Consider the following 20559-nt stretch of genomic DNA (forward strand, 5'->3'; position numbering starts at 1 on the left):
ACGGTGATACAGCAGCAATCATTCAGTTTATTTTCCATCTCATCATAACAAGTCTTTCCCAATTTTTGCTGTAATGCCCAAGAGGCTTTCAGTTATTTGTCCAGAAGGTCTCCTGTAGCAGGGATGGATCCCTCCAGGCCAAGGGACATGGGGGGCCTGTTTCACCTGCCTTTCCAAATGCACCAAACTGAGCCTCTAAAAGATCAAATCACCCCATAACCCCAATGTTTTGAAAACCTCTTGAGTTTAAGATGCTTTCTACCCAAATGACAGGGCAATGCAGAAGCACCTGTAAAGACAGCACATACAGAGGTCATGGGGAATGTGGCCCGATGGGCAAAACATGACACAGTGTGGGAGGATTTCCTGCTACAGGCCAGGATGTACAGAGGCACACATAGCTCGTGTGTTACTACAAACTCATTATAACCTCTGGGCTTTAATTTTGACGGGGGCTTCTGGAGGGAGAGAGAGACCCTCTCTCAGTCTGCATGGGGCTTTCATGGCTCCAGGGCTAGTGACTGGGTCTTTCTGCCTTCCCCAGCCCAGCACCACACTCATCCTCAACTTTATTTCACTCTGGACCTTCATCCTCTTTTCCTAGCAGTGTCCCAATTGTCACTTTTTCACACAGAAACAAAGAAAACTCCCTGCCCTCTTGGGCAATGAAAGAGGTGCACTCTCTCTCTTTTCTTTACTGTTCAGTGGAAATATGGACCATTCTTAATTTCACTTGTTTGGGCTTTCTCCATATTATTAGTGACCTCTATACTAACCTGCCTTTGCAATCCTTTTCAAGGTTTTATTCCATTCTCCAGCCTGAACATATTCCCAGGCTTTCACTGACCTACAGTGGCACCGAGTGGAAAAGTGAAATAAAGCCCTGTGTCTCCTTTTGCAGGACACAGAATTATTGAAAAATTATCTGGAGTGTCTACAAGGCAGAGTGATGAGGAATAAAATCCGGTCTTCATACTGCTCTGGGTCTCTGCAGCATGTAGATCATTTGTCAGTGCCAGTTTGAGGTAGCCTCTCCAAACAGCCTGTTTTGCATTTGAAGCACTCACAGGACATGATGGTTCGGCTAAAAAACCATGCATTTTACATGAAATCACCAGGATAATTTGGCTGTATATCGTGTTCCCACAACTTAATATTCTACCTACAGATGCATGATCAAGAAGAGATTCCTTAACTTTGACAGGGCACATCACATTATACTCACTTTATTATTGGAAATGATCACCCCAGGGTGCAAAATGGAGCAAAGACATAGTTTCATCATACTTTTTTTTTTTAAATAAACCACATTTACTGCAGTGTGGGGTATTCCAAAGCTACAGAGCGCCACTTGCCCGTGGACAAGTGGCTATATTTTACCTGGATTGTGCAAGAAAGAAGTAACTGCTTAATTCAATACTGAGATGTATAAAATTCACGCTGGAAAATTCAACTTTTAGGCACACTGTTCATATCCTCCAGTAAAAAGTCATTTTAGGGCATGAAATTAAATGTTTTAAATGCTGTACCCACAGATGTAACCAAAAACTCTCCTCACTGTGGCTACAAATCCTTGTACTCAGGATAGGATCCAGTACTGGACTCCTGACCTTAACATTAAGGAAACTTTAACAGTTTTGATGCTTGCTAGGACCAACGACAAGATTTTTCCTCTGCTTTGATAGTTATTACAACGAATTAAAGTTTCTTATTCTCCAAATCTGCAAAGACTTGACTGCAGTCCCAGTTGAGCAGACCAGAAAAATATACTCTTGAATCTCAACAAGCACTTGATACAGTACATTTATCTGGGAACTGATTGATACCACATCTATTTTGGCATTATGATTTTTATTTTTAATCCTCCATTTAAATACCCTATTTCACAATCTGGAAGGACAAGGAACATGGGATGGCCCATAGATATTTAGTAGCTATAAAATAAAACCTATGAAATGAAAATGAAATGAATTATCAAACCATAAACTAAAGTTCGGTGTTTAAAATGGGCCAGGGCTTTAAAAATTCAATTACAGCTTTAACAGAAACAAGTTTACTCAATATCTTAATAACCTTCTCTCATAACATTTTTTTCTTCCTTTGCAAAGCCCAGCATTACTGAGGATGTATGGCAAGGTTGCCTTTCCTCTAACTACTTTAAGATTGATTAGGAAACAGAAATATTGATGCATTTATCCAAAATAATTAAATGAAGCAAAAAATAGCACACAGGAACATGTCTCAGTAGAAAACTGGAGCTGATCAAGATTATGAAAGGCTACATTTGATATTCCTGGACTGAAAACATTAGGACCATTAATGGAGAATACAAAGAGTAGGAAAGTTATTTAATGTTTTCTTAACTCACTGGTGGGTTATTTCATGTTCATTAATTTCTGCAGCTTTACAAGCTACCAACACCTGGGGGTCCTGCAGGGCATCTCAGGACAGCAGGTGGAGAGAACATCTCAGAGCACTAATCTGCATTACCTTTGTTAAAGCTCAAAGTCAGGTGTAAGGTCAAATACGAAGGTATAAAACCCGATATAAAGTCAGGTTTGTGTTTGCCTGGTGTTGTCAAATTGGCATTGTCATGGTTTGGGGACACATTCAGCAATGGGCTGCCTTCAAGCACCACTGGCTGCTCACATTCCTGGAGGTTGAGTCCAGGCTCGGTCCTTGCTCCTGTTGGCTTCAAAGAGAGTTTAAGTGACAAAATCCCTGAAGGACAAGACACTGGGGGCTGCTATTTCAAGCAACAGCAGCTTTCAGGTCTGTGGTTTTAGAAGGGCTTTCTCCTCATCTGTTTTACTTTCTTCGGGAGATTTTGAAAAAACCTTTAGAAAAACAGCGAGAATGTGCCAGATGAACTAGAGAATTGTCACTCTAGTTTAGTTTGGAAACCACCCATATCTTCATTTTAAACAGTGGCTTCTGAAATGCAGAGAAGCACCAGGTCCAAGTTACAATCAGACAGGTCTAGACAGCTCTGTGTGGAGCGCAGATGATTTTATTAGGACCCACCAGGAGCTCCATAGCCTGACAAATCCAGCTGAAGAACCAGCATCACTGATAAATTTAAAGCATTGCAGATGCAAGAACATGAAAAATAGGTGTTTCTGGGAGAAAGAGGAACTGCAGTTGAAAAGATATGATTCTCAAAGCTGCATCCAAGGAGAACGGAACAAAGATCTTAAAATACTACCCCTAGAGTTTTCCCCCCTGTGGTTGTAATTGTTTCTGAAGTACCCTGCTTAAAATAGGTTTTCAAACTATGCAAGACTAATCATTGCTATTTGGAGATGTAAGTAGGCACTTAGCATGCAATTCACAATTAGCTAAAGATGATAGAAGAATCTCAGTCATGTTGGCACAGGAGATTTTAAAAAAAAGAAAGAAAACATTTTTTTTTCTTTCAAGAATGACATGTGATGGGAGAATAGAGGAAGATAATTGTCATAACAAAGGGAGTATGTTATTATTTATTGGCCACACTTAAGCACTGGAATCCTGGATTATAGTATCTGGTGACAAATGATGCTTGAAATTTTGTAAATATCACTTAAAAAGTATGATAAATGACTTATTCTGCACCTACTTCACAATCAACCCTTTCAAAATTCAGTTCTGGGAAGCAGAGTGACTTTTTTTGTCCTATATGAAAAGATGAAATGCCTGAGCACCCTAAAATCTTTCTCTCTTTAGGCTTCACCCTACTCCTACTAGCAATATTGCTGGTAACTATGGCAAGAGAATTTTTAAAAACAGCTAACAACCTTAACTTTGTAGTGCCTTCAAGGCATGGCATAGTCCAGGCTGTGCTGCTGTCAAGCCCACCCAGCCCTTGTGCTGTCCCCAGCAGGGACCACTCAGCCCCGTGGCACTGGAGGTAAGGGCTGAGCTGCCCTTCGGGGTGAGGATGGATTGCACCCTCCTGAGCTGGGGAGAGTCAGCATTCAGCTCCCCATGGGCTGAGACCATTTCTTTGCCAAAGTGACAGCTGTAAATAGATATTTAGTGTCTAATTTCTGTATCCCTCAGTATCTTAACTTATATTTAGCCAAAACCATGACACATTTATCTGATTTGTTGCTATTAATTTCCTGGTTCCCTTTCTATTTTCTTCCTCCTCTCACAGATTCACTGGGTTATGAACTGCAGTAATAACATTTCCAAACCAATTTTTTTCTATTTGAAAAGCTTCTGATTTTTTTTTTTTTTAGAACTCCACTAGTGCTGGGATGCTGATTACCCTCCTCCTTCCCTACCCTCCCCAGCTCTAGAAGTGCATGCAAACAACAACGGAAGGGGGAGAAAAAAACCCCAAACCCTCAGCAGTAAGTTGGCTGATGCTGGCAGCAAGACAAATCTGGCACCACACAGCAGGCAGGCAGAGAGTGCACTGCTCATCCTCTCGGTTTGCCGGTGTGTGGGAATGCTGGACACCAACACCCAGCGAGGGATTCAGCCAAAAGCTCCTCTCCTCAGCGCCTGAACCCTGCTGCTCTCTGCCCCGGGTGAGAGATACAGGTAAAAATAGAGAAATGCTTGAGCTAACTGCATTCAGTAGCAATATAAAGCAGTTAGGAGAAGCCCAGACTGCCTAATCTTATTCCTAGCAGGCAGTGGAAGTAAACCACAGTGCAGGGGCTGTGCACGTAATGCCCTCAGGTACCGGGACTTGTTCGGGATTCTTTGCATTACAGCAAATAAATTGGTGCAAGTGCGGTAAAGATTTTTTTTTTGGGGGGGGTACACTTTGTTCAAGTCTCCTTTATAAATATTTATTACTATTTATATAATTATACCTCTCTGACAGCAGGCTTTACAGCAACTTTGAGCCACAATAAACAGGCAGCCTGGATGCCTCCTCCTCAGCCTGACCGTACCTATTCTATGTTATGTGTTTATCTATTACCACCATGCTTTGAGCTTATAATTCATTTCATAATGTAATTTATAGTTACATTACAAAAGCCTCCCTCTACAAATAGCAACTATGTAATATTGATAAAGCATTTAGGGACAGAACATAAATTCAATGGCTCAGATATTATATAGTATCAATAATCTGCAGGAAAAAAAAATGTCTGTGTAAGTATGCACAATTTATTATGGCAGGAATCTAAACAGAGAACATTTTTCTCTGTCAAACTTTCTTTAAGAGAACTTGACATCCCCAAATTCTTTTCTCTCCCACAGATGTCAGAGGATAAGACAGACAAGGTAAAAATCAAACCAGCTGAAAGTTTTGAACATGACAAGCAAAATATTTCTTGGCTGAGAAAAGGTAAGTTACATTGAGTTATTAGTTACTGGTTTGTGTTCAGACATTTCTCATTTTTAAATTTTTTTTAAAGAAAAATGCAGAAAAATACCTTATAGGCTAAAACATGGCCTGAAATTTCTACCATAAAAATTCCATAGCTTGACTTCGCTGTAAAATGCATGTACAATCTCTTTTGGTACAGAAAGGCCTAAATTACCAAATTTTAGGGTAACCTGAGAGCTCATTTTTCCAATGTCCTTGCATTCCTGGGTAAGTTTTTTTTCGACCTGAACTATAAGAAGTATTGGTGATCATCTTAATTCTGATGAAAAGTTTTTATTAACTGAAATGTTTAATTAATGTTTTTATTAATATTACCTGTTACTGAATTGGATTAATATTAATTTCATTTTCTCAAACTTGAGTAAAGATCAAGCCTGAATCTTTGGATTTGGCAGTGCATTATCTTAGAATAAAGTAACTTCAGTTGTCAGCGGTTTGTATGTACAAAACCACGGACCCTCAAATGTGGAGAAGTCATAAAAGACAAGTAAGGGGACCATTCAGGTTTTAAAGGCTGAAAAATAAAGGGCATTAAGTAACTAGTTTGCAACAAATACCAGTATTTCAAATACTACATTCTACTTGTTAAGCTACTTTTTTTAAAAAAACGAAAAAAATTGGAAATATTTCCTTACTGTTTGTACACATAAAGAAGGAAGGTTCTTAGGATGTATTTCTTGCTGAAAAAAAATTGATTTGCCAAGTTAGGACACAGCTTATTACATCTTTATGCATATTTGTTGGTCATAGCAGAATCACTTTATTGCATTTCATACAGACAAGTAGGATTTGAATTAAATAGAATTTCCAAGAGTAGACTTTCAAGATGCACAGGATGGACGTTAAATGTCCATGGTTAGGTGCAAATTACGGCTTTTAATGAGAATGGTTGTATTCTAATCCTAAAAAAATTATTTTGTAAAGACTCAACAGGTGACCTCATATTTTGAAAACACCAGCTATGGGGGTATTGGGCAAAAGGCACATTTTTAGCCACTTTTATGTTGTCTGCAAGATGTGCATCACTGTTTTAAGCTCATGTAGTTAATTGTACATTTGATCTTTTAGTTGCAGTGGGGGTTGCAGCAAAGTAGGCCTGAATTAATGCCCCTGCCTTGCAGCATTCCATGTTTACACAGCATTTGAACAGGATGAAAAGCTCCTGCTGGAGCAGGGCTCACTGACCACCAGGGCTCACTGACCAAGATGCAGACTTGGCTTGGCTGGACATCCAAAGTCCTTTGCTTGCAAGGGGTCAGTTAACTTCAATAACAACTCTGCAAGCAGAAACTTTGTAGTTTGAGTGTCCCAGAGAGGGATACAGCTGAATGGGCAAACAACAAACACATAACTGAATTGAGTATCTATTCCATCGCTAGAGAGTAGAACACAAGAGATTTGCAACATTATAAGGGGATTTAAAAGTCCAGAGGACTTTTCTCTGAACAGAGTAAGATGGATGGCAGGGCTCTCAGAGTCCCATATTGTTATTTACCCTCTGGGCCAGACCTCCTCCAGGAGCCAGGTACAGCCCTCACAGCTGTACATTACCTGAGCTCATTTCACTTAGTGATGCTGCTTCACAAGGTTTTATTTCTCCAGTTTCTAAGGAGACTCCATGCACAGTTTCAGGATCATTAGCAACGTTTTGATTGTTCTGTACTTGGAGGAGCTACAGTCTCTCAGAAAGAGCCAAGTGTTGGCTATTGGCAACTCTCTTTTCCAAAGTGCCACAGAGCAGAATTGGGCCTTGAAGGTCTTCTACAGCAATTGAGTCAATAAATGATTGTGTCTCACAAGGAAAGAAAATATTCCTTGAAATAAGAATATGGAAATTATTTTGTCTTAAATTGAAGTTCGTTTCTTTAAAAAAAATGTTGTTGTTTCTTTGCTTTAAGCACTTCTGTGGTAGGCACTGGGATTTTAGAATATGGTGAAACAAATTGTCTGGAGCAGAAGCTTAACTTCTATGTTTAAATGTTTTAAAAATACCTCATGTATAGATTTCAGGCATTCCAATAAACAAAGAATTGTGGAGAACAGACTTGTACTGTTTCCATCAGGCACAGTAAGAAGACTATATGTTCTTTTAGCATCCAGTGTTAAAGAAAAGTTATTTTTATTCATGGTTTTGTATTGATTATTTGTTCCTTCTAAAGAAACAATCATGAACCACATAGTATCAGAAATAAACAACTAGGCTGTGGTTTTAGTTTCTTTCCTAGACTTCATTTTTTTCTAATGCTTTGCAAAGTAAAAGCTCATGGACTGGTAGTACAGTGGGTCAACAGCAAAATAAGGTATCTATAAATTTTTGTTGTCTTTCAGCATTAGAACCTGTTTAATCAGGGCAGGGGGGATTTTGGACTGGCTACCAGTTATTTATCTTCCACTTTTTCTTGGAATAAGATAGTTTACTTCTGTCTTGAACCCTCTAACAGCAGAAATCAAAGCCTCATTCTGAGGGAAAACTTCCCCAAAGCAAAACAAGCCAAATCAGCCTTGTGAAAAGTGTTAGAGAAAAAGAGTAGCTGGGCATCTAGGGTTGTATCTTATCAGCAGGAAGAGCATAAACAGTTCAGCTCACGCCTCTGTCTCTCAATAAGTCATTTTTACTCACTGATGTGCCCTCACAACCCTGCCACAAGTGCACCAGGAAACTGATAGGAGTTAAAGATGACACAGGGACATAAATGTTGCACAAGTTAGCACAGTCTGGGACAGAAACACATACATAATCATTGCCTTGGTCTGTATTTTTTTTTAAAGGACAATGACACATCTATCTTTTCCTTTTCTTTCTTGATTGTACTACAAGGCTTTTTCTGGTGAAGGGTCCTCTGGAGCACCTGCAGGTTGTAGAACCATAATGAAATAATAATCAAAATGTGAACAGGGGAGAAAGTGTTAAATGTGTTTCCTAGGTTTGCTTAGACTTTAAAAAAGTCCCAAAACATCTCTATCTCTTGAGGCATTTAGCAGGGAAGTCTAGATGTGGACAACATGAAAGACTCCCAGGGCTGAAAGTGAGAACAAGGATGGTGAAATGTTTACAATTCTATTCCAAGATGTCTCAGGGTAAAGAATATATACACCAACAAAGTTTTCTGGTAGTATGGAATATTCTTCAGGACTATTATTTCTAAAGATCACACAACAGATGAGAAACTTTGCATCTGGAGGGTATGCATCAGACCATCACATGCAAATCAACCAGAACCAGTATGAACGAGCATGGAGAAAAGGCAGTTCTGCTTGTCTGACCTTAGCAGTGATGTGAACCAACCCAAGGAAAGCCTGGGATATAGCAGCAAAACCAGACAATGACCCCTACTTTACATAGGGGTGGAGACAGCTATTACTGGTGGAGACAGCTATTACTTTCTTCCTCCCATGGGGAAGAGCTCGTTGCTGGAGATGGGAGTCACTTTTGGATGGAGCTATAGAGATCCCTGTGTTAGTGCTTACAAAACATCAGGGCAGAGTGAAGCATTGGATTCATTAGCAAAGAAGGACTTCAAAAGTTATCTGCCATGAAAAACTAGAGCAGGAATCCCCAGTGCATGTGTTGTCTCCACTTATCTTGCCCTGACATGCACAACATAGAATGTGAATGTACATGTATAAATAAAGAACAGCCAATATAACTTGAAGATAATATTAGAGAAATGTCCTCTGGAAGGCCTTGAGTCCCCACCTGCTTCATGCACTCACAACATTCCATGGAGACAGAGTGACAAGAAAAGTGGGAAGTGTTTTAAAGTGAAAAAAAAAAAAAAAAAAGGAGATATTTGAATTAAATGTTAGGAAGAAATTCTTCCATGGAAGGGTGTCCATGGCCCGGTTGGATGGGGCTGAGATAGTGGGAGGTGACCCTGCCCGTGGCAAGGAATGGAACTGGATGACCTTAGAGGTCCCTTCCAACCCAAACCACTCTGTGATTGAATGCGCAACAAGCAGATCCTCACACTCCAACAAGAAGCATCTCTGGGCCCCTAACCAAACATGGTCATTAGAGGGTCCTGTAAAATCTGGAAGCTACACAAGACCTGCCTTTAGAAAGGCAACGCTCAAGGATGAGCAGCACTCCCAGGAGCTGACTCTGGGATGGTCCCACCTTGCACAGCACGGCCACGGCGCTGCCTCTTCCACAAGGGCCAGGGGCTCTTTCCACCGTGGCAGTGATTTAGTGCCAGATTAGCAGCCATCTGGTGGGAAAGGAGGGAGGTCAAAGCAGAGCTAAATTCACACCAGCCTCAGCATGTGGCTTTTGGAGTTCCTTACAAACAAATCTCTTGGTATCACTCGATGATTACAGCCATATGGATACGTGGGAGCAGGCAGGAGCTTATCTGACGGACATAAAGCTATAAAAGGTGACACTGATTTTGCACAGGGACCACAGTGGTCTGTTCACTATTTCTGCATCCATTGCAAACGCAGGGGAAAACAATGTGTGAGGGCCTCACACTGCCCTCCCATGGTTTCATCCCAAACTGGCCACGGCAGCCCAGGAACGCAGATCCAAGTCACACAGAAATGAAATTTCATTTCAGGATATTTTCACACAAAGCCCTCCTGTTTTATGCTGCCCAGCTGTGTACACAAATGCCCTCCATATATAACTTCCAGTGAAAAGTTAATGAAATGGCTTCCTTGCTCTCCTGCCAAAAATATAACTGAAATTCTAATCTCAAGACTTTCTCAAAAATAGCCCCTTTTTGCACTAAAATTCCCATAAATCAGAAACATTTTTGTCTAAAATAAGCCTGTTTTCATTGTCTTGCAAATAGTAAAAAATCTAGCCCCAATTTCTTTAATCCACTTCTCCAGCCAGCAGATTTTCGCTGTAGGGTGAAATTCAGCCCTGTACTGAGGGTCAGTGCAAGGTCAGCACTTAAACCATAAAATAGGGCTTAAGTGGTAAATAGAGCCTCTGTTCAGGATTATATTTCACCCCTTAAAAGGACTACATTTCATATGAAAAGAGAGATTTACTCATATCATAGACCTGGCTGTAGTGACATTATTCAAATAATACCTTATTCCAGTATTAATCCCATTGGGTGAGACTGGGCCACATTTCTTCGTGGTACATCCCAGAAATCTGACACAGGAGCAGACTATTCCTGACTTCATCAAAACTTCCCACAGCCTGGTCCTGGGATAAGAGGAAAACCTTTCTATATGGCAGCACTCAAAAATGCCTTTTTCCCAGAGCACTCCTCTCCCATTTACCCAGGGGCTTCAAGAGACTTTTACAAGCATTAATAAAATGGGAAGGACATAATGCCACAAGACTGGTTTTGCAGAAGGAGAGTTGTCCTGGAGATACTCAGGGAATTTCCCAGTTTTTACAACCTTCCAGTTTTATCCCTGGTTTGGGAGGACTGGAGTAAAAGTACAAGGCTTGTACTTTTGCTGAGACTATTCCCAGCAGAGTGTTTTGATCTGAATTGGATCCCTTCTTTTAGGGAGCTAAATGACATTTTTAGAATTTCTTCCTAAAATTTCACAAGTCAGTGAATGCAATTTTACATACAAGCTTGGACACTTGTTTCCTGAATTTTGCTGACTTGGGTCCAGAAGCTTTTTTCACTCTCTTCTTTCAGCCTGAATTAAGTCATTGCATTAAAAAGCTTTACAGAAGACTGATAGCAAAGAAAGACTTCTCAGTTTCATGTAACAGAAAATGCCAAATGCCTCTCAGATGAATGTTCTAATCCAAGCAGACTGTTTCCAGATAAGAACACCACACACACAAAAAGAGTGCATTTAAAAACTGATGACAAGGATCCCAGGGGGCTCAAATTCCTGAAAGATGCCTTGTCAGCTTCAGGACTATGACCAAATGAATTAATGAAGACAACCTTTCCTTTAAGTTGTAAACCAGCAGATTTAAAGACTCTTCCAATGGAGAGGGAGTATATGAAACCTGCAATGGGCCCAGCTCACCACTCCTAATTACAATGTTATAAACTGAGGGGTCCTTGACCTTTGAGCTGGAAGATCCTTGAAGATGTAAGACTTTGGATGTACAGTAAAGACAGGGGTATTTCTCTGGGTGATAAAGTTTTTAAGGCTTAAAGTCATGCTTCTATGTGTGGATATCCTGGATATCTATTATAAAAATATAGGTGAGTGTTTATTTAGGTTTGATTTCCTGAAGTAAACTTGTTCTACAAAGGAAAAGTTTATTTAATTTAACTGTTAGTGCTGGGGAAGACCTGAACACATTGTTTCATTCACTACTGGAAATTTTCCAGACCAATTCTATGCTTTGCTGTACTTGGGCAAAATATTCAGAATTTTGCCCATAGTTGTGTCAGTAGCACAAAACACGAAATAACAGTACAGACACTCTTGAGTTGTTGAGTATCTCAGCAACATAAACATTAAAGCAGAACCCACACGTCCAAGGGCCTCCATAGCACTTCCTACTTAAGATGGCAAACTGGTGCATGGAAAATCTTAGCCTAAGGGTCAGTGTCAAAGCAATGAGTAATTCCATTAAAGCAACAGAGCTGCACTGGCTTGCAAAAAATCTAATTTGTCCCAATATGCTTAAGAATAGATACCACTAATCATCCCAGGGCATCACTGCAGCAGGAGGAACAAAGCCATGGCTCATTTTACCACCTCATTTCATAGAGGGAAGGGTCAAATGCCAAACTGGTCTGCTAGATCTGAGACCATCCCAAGTACAGGCCCATCCCAACAAAAACTATGCAGGCCTGATTGAGTTAGAAGGCAGAATAATCATGGATTATTCAGAGCCAGGTTTTAGAAGATGTTTTATAGGCCTGAAAGATTACACACTGGTATGTAGAGCCAAACTGGCTGTCACAGTCATACAGAGGTGTAGCAAAATCCTTATTATTGGAGGAGTTCAATGAAATATTCAGATTAAATATAATTAGGTTATGAAAAAAATAGATCTCCCCTCATCTCACTGAAGATTTGCAATCATTCTCTAAAATAAAACTGCCTCCAAGTACTCAAGACAAATTGCTGTGAGGATGGACTAAATACTGGACAGGCTGGTGGTCTATTGCTTTTGAAAGATATTACAGGAAAAAAGATCAGACATGAAATTAGTTTAAACATTTCTTGTTAGCTGAGATTCAACAGAATTATTTTCCAACTATTTTTAAAATAAGTATTTAGAACTAAGTCCAAATGGAGAGAGACATTAATAGTGACTGCTCTAAATGACCAGTAATAAAATCCTGGACACAAACCCCTTCTCCAAACAGCTTGGTGATTAGATCTGTGACTTCAGATCAGGGCTCAGAGCACATGAACATATGAAAATACTCAAATTCCCTCCTTCCAGAAGAAAACTCTCATCCCCAGCTATCAGATACTCTATGGAGTATCAGGGCTTGGAGATTCCCAAGTGGCTCTGTCTGGATTGACCACTTAAAGCTAATTGCTCCAGAGAGACAAAGGACACCTGAGTGAAGGGCAGGAGATGAGTTCTGACTCCTGTCAGGGAGAGTATTCAGCTATCAGTAAAAAGTGGAAAATCCTTGAGATTCAACACCCCAACCTCTCCCCTCACTTTATTTGTCCCAGTTGCCCAACCCTCTGCGTGCACTGTATAGAAGGTTGAACCTGCTGCCTTCTGGACAGAAGGGCACATGCAAAAATTAGGTGCTGAAGCCCTCAGTGTCAGCTGAGTTCCTTAATAACTCTACTACTCCTGAGATTCATCTCTTTGAAGAGAATTGCACAGGCCCTCTTCACCCCCTAAGTGATATTTCAGTGTTGCAGGGATCTTTGTTATCCCCCTAAACTAAATTAATTTTTATTTTATAGGAGTCAAACAGTCTCTTAGGGTCTCTTGATTATATAGTCTCATTCTAATTTCAGTCTTTAATCTGAATAAACACATTAGAAAAACACAGACACAATTAACTTAATCATAAATTCAGATGGATTGTTTATTATCTGTCTACTTAATGTGCTTATGATTGCAGCAGTTAAACATGATAACGTTGTCTTCTCTCACGTATAAATGAATACACACAGCATAGAAATACGCCCAGGAAGAAAAACTTCTGCCTGAATACATCAGTGGGCTCCAGAGATAGAGAAGTAGATGCACCACTCACTGCTGTGCTCTACAGAAAAACAAACATTGCCATGATATTGTTGAGACATGAGAGAGCTGACTACTGACAGATTATGTTCTTCTTGCTGAAATATGTCTACAAACAGCTTCAAAAGAAAGAAGATGCTACTGCAGCAGAGATGCAACTAGGAACACTCTTTGCTTCTACCACTGCACCTGTAATTTAAAGGAAGTGTAGATTTTGGGTAAATAAGACCACTTGAGTTCTTCAGTGTAAGACACAGGCCAAATCAGTGTCTTCCAATTGAAGAAAATTCAGACATCAGACTTAGAGAACTTTCTGCTTTGTGATCTTTGTAAAGATAGTTGTCTTAAATAGAAGTTAAAACCATTCTAGCACCAAAAATTTTGTTTAGTTACACGCCCATGGCAACTAAAACTTGTGCCAAAATGCTTTCATGTATCCGCAAATGCTTGGATGCCAAAATTTAAATTGGAATATGATTCTTCCTGTTCCTACAGCATATTGAATATGAATAATTATTTCAAACATGCATCCAAGTTAAGCTGACGACTATTACTCAGACTTCTCTGTCACTAGACTACTTTTTTAATAACCACACAGTATACCATGATGAAGTTTTATTTGCCTTCAGAATATTCAAGTTTTAACTAAATTTAAAACACACTACACTTTTTCCCCTCAAACAAGAAGCTCTGAAAAGTATTCACTATGAAATTTCACAGGCAAAGGGGAAGAAAGGGGAAGATAAAAGAATGGAAACTCAAAAGTCAATTCAAGTGTCTTCAGTTTCACTTTCTGAACAGTTTCCCTTGTCTATAAATATTTTTAAAAATATCAAATTTCCTTATTAAAAAAAGAAGAAGTTGTAGGTTAATTTTAAATCTCTGAAATCCGTGTTTATATTCCAGGAGTGAGCAAAACAATAAAAGAGATGATGAGATTAGGGGAAGAAAGCCAAGGGAGGGAATCGTAGGAAATAGCAATTATGGCACCTGGTAGTCATTCTGGCTAGGTGATGTGGTGATCAAATTTAATGTCAGCAGATATTTTAAGTGCTTACTATTTAAAAGAATACTATTGCTATTATAAAACAAGGCATATAACGTATTGAAACTTATCCAATTCAGCTTCCAGCTAAGCAATATTTTTTCTTTTCCTAGTTTATTTATGATTTAAATAAATAAATAGCCCATGAGCTTCAGGAAGATATTCACTCACACTCCTGGTCCCCAACTTTATGACCAACCCTGTTCCACCAGAGGTGATAATCACTGAGCAAAGAAATTCCAAACAGCAGTGGAAGCTTCCCCAGCTCTGGCTTGGATGGAACCACCAATACCTGTAGAAGGATAGTACAGTCCCCATGCCTTGAAATTTTTTCATGAAAAATAAATAAAATACAAAAACTAAGCAGTGGTTTTTACAGTATGACACAGCAGTATTACTTGCATTAGGCCAATTTACCACTTACGATAGCAGTAATAGCACTAAAAGCCAATAAAAGCGGTCTGTTCGTTCAGAGATTGGCTTTTATGGCTTATTCTAAATATTATCAAGTGAATCAAAAGCTGTCATTATAGTGTCTAAAAAGCCTTCGTACCTTGTAAGCAAACAGTGTGACTTTGACAAATAATCATTAATATGCCTGTGTGAGACCAAGGCTAAAAGAGAAAGAAAAAGGAAAACCCAATATTTCACTTTACATAAATCATTAAGATCATTTCAGTTAAATTTCACACGAAATAAAGCAGATTTATATGCAAAATGCCATAGTTTTCCCAAGTTGTTTTTTTTTTTAATCTCTGTACATTTTCATAAAACAAAAACTTGTCAGAACACTGAGCAATGGGTGATTGGACTGTAATGATGCATCCTCATCAGCTCTGGGAAAACAAATGATGCACGTGTCTAGGTAGTGTCTTTTGGGCCACATCTAAACTAATCTTCCCTTGACTCTCATCCTGCCTGCCAAAAATTTTCTTTTCCATGTTCTCCTGCTGCACAGCCTGATGAACCTTACAGGGTGGTATTCAAGGTCACACCTCCCATGGCCAGATATCCCTGCTGGCTGGCTCTGTAGTGCCTTCATTTCTTATTGGATTATCTTGCATAGGCATTGCCTGGGCTACCTGGAGACAGGAAGAAAGATGGACAGGGTAGGAATGCAGCAGGAGCTTCAGGCCATCATGTGGGAAGGGTGAGCACAACACCACATAAGAGCATAGGTATTGGAAAGGCTGGGCATGGATTGTAAAAGAGTTTGACTACATAGTCCAGACTTTTCTCAATTAAAAAAATTAATTAAAGCATAAAATAAAATAAAATAAAATAAAATAAAATAAAATAACAGTAAAATCTTAGCTGCACACACACCATGTGCCACTTCTGCTCATAGAATGATTTTTCAGTGCAATGTCAGCAAGAGCATTTGGGAGTCCCAGCTATTCTGAGCACCTTACAAGGAGCCTGCCCTTAGGTCTGCAGGGCATAGCACCTCCTCCACCTCCCCTCGGCCCCCCAAGCCACCCCAAGTGACCTCTTAGCCACTCTGGCAGACATCCAGGCTCTGGGCATGTGACTGTGGCCAAGAGCCTGGGACAAATTAAGCGCCCTGAGCCAGGCACGGCCACCTGTCAAGTGGCCTTGACTACAAGGCTTGGGCAGCTGGATCAAGCATTCCTTCTCCCACAGGTAGTGCTGTGCCTCCGGGAGGTTTTTTTGCCCACTCTATTTACAGTTTTGGGGGCCCCCAGGGATGGCCAGCTGGCACTGACAGCGTTATGTGATCCACTGTCCAGCTGCACGGAGCACATGGACAAGCAGGAACATGTGGTGCTGCTCTGCCAGGGGAATTATCGCCCCAACACGGCCCTTGAACAGCCACGTGTGTTTTGCAGGCAATTTATGGGAGCAGAAAACCAATAGACCTCCAATTCCAAGCTTCTAATTTCTTTGTCTGTTCTTTCTTTTTTTTTTCCCGAAAAAGAACTTTCCAGAAACACTACATTAACAGTGAGTTAGTTACCAGGTTTTGCCTAAGGTATCCTAAGCCATGGTAGGAAACCTGTTAGGATTTACTACATGCTTGTGTTTATCCAAGAGGTGGTGTATTATATCCTTGAAATTGACACCAAATAGAGCTGCTTCCATTAAAAAAAAACCCCACCCACTGAATTACGGGTTAGATTATTTCAACCCAAAAAGTAAAAAAAGCAAGTAAGAGCTGCTTATCTATTTAGAATCATAGAACATTTTGGGATGGAATGGAACTTAAAAAGACCATCTTGTTCCCACCCCCCTACCATGGGCACAACCTTACAAGGATAAAAGGACTTCAGTCCATCTGAACCTCCTCTTCCAGGCAGAGTCCAGCAACTAACAAGGTTCCTCCCAGACCCAAAACACAAATTAAATATCTGCTTTCCTATGCCCAGGCTTAGGTGGTTTAACAGAGGGTCAGCCATGAAGACCTAGAGACCAGAATCTGCTCACTGAAATTAATTATGTCAGTGTTCCTCTCCCATTCCCAACAGCATTTTGCAGTGCTGATTTCAGTCTCCAGCATTCCTATAAAATGGGAGAAAAAGATTTTGGCATTCAAAGATTTGGGTGATTTGGTCTGTTTGGTTTTCAGGCCGCGGGTCTGCAATGCATGTATTCATCGCACACAGTTTTCCTGTATTATTTTTCCCAAGTGTTCAATCCCCTCATACTTTAGCCCCACCTTCATTTCTGTCACACTCAAGTTCTCTATTACTGCTGAAGAAAATCAGAGCACAGGACACTGCAGGTTGCTGTGCAACCCAAAACAACCTGCACATGCTGACAAAATGAAAACATCAGATACGATTCTTTAGGCCAAGATTTCAAGAGCAAAGTCACCAGAATTACTCATATGTCTGAAGTTAGACTTGTGCTTAGGTCTGTTGCTGAATCTGCTTCTGATAGAAGATGAAGAATGCCTTGGTTTTGATTAGAGGCCACATCTTGGCTATAGTGTTGCCCTGTTTCTAATTGTTGGTGTAGTCAAGAAACTCTATCCTTCCACTTGAGACCACCTGGAGAAATACATTCCCCACCCCACCCCCCTGAACTTCTCCCAAGACCCCAAAACTTGGCTTTAATATAATACATATTTTCCATTTTCCCCCCCACTAATGAGATGCATTGATATTTTTACCTGCTTGTGCTGTATTTTGTTAATGGGAAATGTTTCAAACACTGTGTGGTAATGGGATATGGGATTATATACTTATTAATCTCAAGAGCACAGTGTAGACCATACCAATAAGTTACAAGCAAACTGGCAGCACAGGGTTTGAGTTCTGGCAGGGAAACTCTTCCAAGCCTTCCCTGTTAGGCTGCATTTGGCTCTGCTTTAAAACTTTATGCTGAGCTAAAGCTGCTTGGGTCAACTGTGCTGCAAACAGGCTGCACTGACCCCTCTGCTCTGGGTCAGTCGTGTCACAACCAGGGTGACCTGGTGGCCAAGGAGATGCACTTTGAGCAGCTGATCCTTATGGTTTGCTGCATAATACAGAAAACCTTGTTACATGCAGAGAAAACAAAAAACTGTTAGTCATGGTGTGTTTCCGTTGACAGAAAAAAGCTCTTTCCACCCGTGGAGATTATATTTATATGCAGTGAAGTCTAAATCTATCTGTATGTGAGTTTACACCAGATGCTGCAGTCAAATACACGCTCCACCTTCTCTCCTGCCCCAGTAGGTCAGCCTAGAGTTCTCAGTTTGGTGGCTTCTACAGAATTAAAGACATTTTTTGCACAACTGAAAGACTGTCACTTGAAGATGAAGCCTGATTCACTCCCCGAGGGAAACTTGGAGAAAACTTCATGGATTTGCCCTTTGTAATATTCAAGTTTGTGTGCAGCAAGAGGAGGAAATAAAAACTAATGGAAAGAGACATTTCCTCTAGGATCAAAGCTGAATTCTTCCAAGAGTGCATTCCCAGACTTTACTCAGAAGAAACAGCTGTGAGGTCAAATGATTCACAAAGTCCAGCTCTGCTCAGGCACCTTATTTTCCATTATGAGGTAAAAAAACCTGTCAAATTTTTACTTTTCATTTGAGAGTCTCAAATCCTTTTCAGCCATTAACCACTAAAGCAGCCTATGTGCTCCATGAAGGTGATTAATAGGAGTGGAGGTGAAGCAATTACTTAGAAGTGTGATTACTTTAGGTACATGTAATACTTAGATATTCTAAATACCCAGCTTTATGGGTATCTGAGACCCTTGACTGCAGTTTCCAGTGCCCAGCACTTCTTAAGGAAGATGAACTCTCAAGATGAACTCTGCATGTAGCCAAGAAATAAACAGAAATAATTTTAGCACCCAAAATTATTAGCTGCAGGTGAGGTAAAAATCACAAAGGACTGACATTGGTTTTAACAAGAGAAATGAGCCCTTAATAAAAATGCCAGTACCGAATTGTTAGAATCTGGCTTTCCCTGATTTCTCAGTCTCATTTTCTGTTATTTGTTTTATCACTCTTCACACACACACAAAAAAAAAGTGGCAACACCTACTTTTCTGGCCTCTGATAACCTTGTTTGTGCAATACCAGTTCAAAATCTTATATTTAATTTTATCAGCTCTGAACTGAAGCCCTAGAATTGGTTTTAAAACTAAACTTTCGCTCCAGAAAATAAATATTTTTGAGGCAGATGCTCACAGCTTTGTACATAAATTTTAAGAGGTGTCTCTCGAGGTCACTGTGACCTCCTTCTCCCATCAGTGTCCCCACTGGAATGCAGGTTTTGTTAAAAATTAGATCTGAATCCTGTAAGTACCTCCAAATCCTGGATTCCCTTGGACTGCCAGGAAAGAGACAGCAGTCACCATTAGCCAGGTACAACACTGGAGTTGTTGGCATGGCTCATGTCTTGGAATGTATGTAAATTTACACTACAGTTATTTAAGCAGCTGATTTCAAACTGCTTTCTTCATCTACATTGTCCATAATGTACATTATAAAAATCCTTATTTTCACTATGGTGAGGACTGCCTAAACTCCAGCTGGATAAAGACTCTATTTGCTTTGTCTAAACAGTGCAAGCTCTCCCATATTCAATGACTACTGGAATTATTGTGTGATCTTTTCAGCTTCTAATGCATATTAATTTGTAATATACAAAACCCTTCAATAAATAATTGTGCAGACTGAATAAAAAAGCAATTTAAACTTTTTCCCCCCCTAACTGGAGACACTTTTTACAAATAGTTCTTTTAAGTAGTCTTAATAGTATCTCTTTAATATTGCCATTAAAATTCACCAGAGTTCAAGAGCAGAGCAAATTTACATCTGTTAAAATAATGGAATTGACACTGATATTACATCATTGCTATTTTAAATAATCATTCTTCATAATTCTAACCTACTTGCTTTAAGTTGCAAATAAAGGGCTTGTTCCTACTTTCATCAAAGTCGATGGCAAAACTCCCTTTGGCTTTCAGGGAGCAGCACCTAGATTTAGAGACAGAGTCTCTGCTGATGTGTTGGGGTTTGACTGTGTTCCCTAATGCAGCAAAGAATAAATCCCTCTGAAAGAAAAATTACTGAGGAGAGTTCTGTGAGCTCCAGACAGAGAGGATAACTGTACTGGGCTAGCCTGTTCCCAAAAATCACAGAACTCTATAGACCACTCTGAATTCCAAGGTAGTTACAGTTCTTTTGCTTATTTTCACAAGAAAGCAACATTTTATATAGGTGTTTTATGCCATTTTAGTGCAATTTTGTGGTTTTCCTTCCTTAAAATTTTGGGAGAGATTGTTTGAAAAGAAGCGCAATGACAACCCTCATGAATTCACCTTCTCTTGGGAGAACATTAAAACTTTCACTGAAGTTACATTAAGTGTTCTATGAACAATTCAAACTGAACCTATAGGAATTAAAAATATACACTGTACACAGCTGGAAAGCCACCTAGAAGGTGAATCAACGTAGTTCTTTCCCTGATGACAGCAGAAAATGAAGCAAGGATTTTTAAGATATAGAGAATAAATGCTATAGCTGAGACTATTTAAAACTGGAGAAGAAATAGACTTTTCATTATCCATTTAGCACTCAAATGAACACAGTTTTGTGCCTGACTTTACCTGAGCTGC

The 20559-nt window shown here is 39.9% G+C and overlaps 1 protein-coding gene across 1 annotated transcript in view; it reads left to right on the forward strand.

Moving 5' to 3' along the window:
• The first annotated feature begins 4278 nt into the window (after positions 1 to 4278).
• Positions 4279 to 20559, forward strand: part of MDFIC2 (MyoD family inhibitor domain containing 2) — a 48051-nt gene continuing 31770 nt past the window's right edge. The window contains exons 1-2 of the mRNA XM_032121188.1: positions 4279 to 4530; positions 5203 to 5290. The gene's annotated coding sequence lies outside the window, so the exon portion shown is untranslated. The remainder of the gene's footprint in view (positions 4531 to 5202; positions 5291 to 20559) is intronic.

This window comes from Corvus moneduloides, chromosome 11 (assembly GCF_009650955.1).
Source record: "Corvus moneduloides isolate bCorMon1 chromosome 11, bCorMon1.pri, whole genome shotgun sequence".
In the NCBI taxonomy this organism is placed as follows: Eukaryota; Metazoa; Chordata; class Aves; order Passeriformes; family Corvidae; genus Corvus; species Corvus moneduloides.